Source organism: Rhinichthys klamathensis, unplaced genomic scaffold, assembly GCF_029890125.1.
Source record: "Rhinichthys klamathensis goyatoka isolate OS25496 unplaced genomic scaffold, OSU_Roscu_1.1 h1tg000357l_1, whole genome shotgun sequence".
Taxonomy (NCBI): domain Eukaryota; kingdom Metazoa; phylum Chordata; class Actinopteri; order Cypriniformes; family Leuciscidae; genus Rhinichthys; species Rhinichthys klamathensis.
The window spans coordinates 137684-138976 of NW_026606866.1; positions in this window are offsets into that span (position 1 = coordinate 137684).

The window sequence follows — 1293 nt, forward strand, 5'->3', positions numbered from 1 at the left end:
AAATTAGTATATATCGGCAAATTCACATTTTCTGTGATTGTAACCAAGTGAGGGTTCAGTGGATGAAATATCCAAAAGCATAACACTGCCACCCAGCGTTCAAATTAGTTTTCGTTTTCTGGCAGGTTTGTGTTCTTATTTTCTCTCTCTGACAGTAGTCTGAATGGTCCTAATTGCTGTAATTATTACAATGCCTGATTTAGATTTTCACAACTATAGATTTAAATCAGAACAAATGCTGAGCTCTGGGGCATAAAAACAATAATCACGAGGAACCAGAAGCAATTATGTGTTGAGTTTTTGCTGGAACCCATAAACACAAGAGACAAAGCAAAGTTAATTACAAAATGAAACAATACACAGAAGAAAGGACAGTCAGACTGAATGTCTTTAAAAAATCAGAGTCACGCTGTTATATAACTATTAATACACCACAAAGAATGTGTGAATCATGTATGTCTTTGTGTATGGCTATTTTAGACATATGAGAAAAGGTTATTTTTTATAGAGCATAACATTTAGCCTAAAACAACGAAACTGAAGTTAAGCCTTACCAATGTCATATGCTGGTTATTTAATCTATAATATTAATTTACTTTTATATCATTCAATCTTTAATATTTTATATAGTGAAAACGGTGCAATGATCAGAAGATTCAGACTTTGAACATGCTGTTATAAGTGACAATAATATACCCATTGTTACAGTAAGCGACAGCAACATGCATATCATGTATAAAGTCTATCCATTTTTTAACCTTTTGAATTTGCATCCTATTATAATCACATTCACACAAGAAAGACTATTCTATTTGCATTTTTAGGCTGTTAAAACACTCATGGCACCAGTTTAAGCCACAACAGCTTAAAAAAATACCATCATGATGATATGTTTGTGGCTGTTGTGGCTTAAACTGGTGCCGTTTGGACAGAGTTTACAAAAATATGCTAATTTTATGACTACATTTTTGAACTGGAAATTTTAAACAACCAAAAAAGTAACTGCTAGAGAAAAGTAGCATTTGTGTAATTGGACTAGGCCTAGATTTTTGCTCAAATCCTTAGACAAGTTTACTGTATAGTTTCTCAGTCTACGAAAACTGGGGGCAATATGCCTAACTGCGTACTTGCTTTAAAATAGTTTATTTTTATGCAAAATATAATTTTATATATTCTCTCTAGTCTAAAATGAGGCTGTTACATTACAAACTCCATGCATCAAATTCACGCAACATACACGAGGGGGCGGTACATGATATACACAGACATGCGCCCCCACGTGCGCTCCTTTAT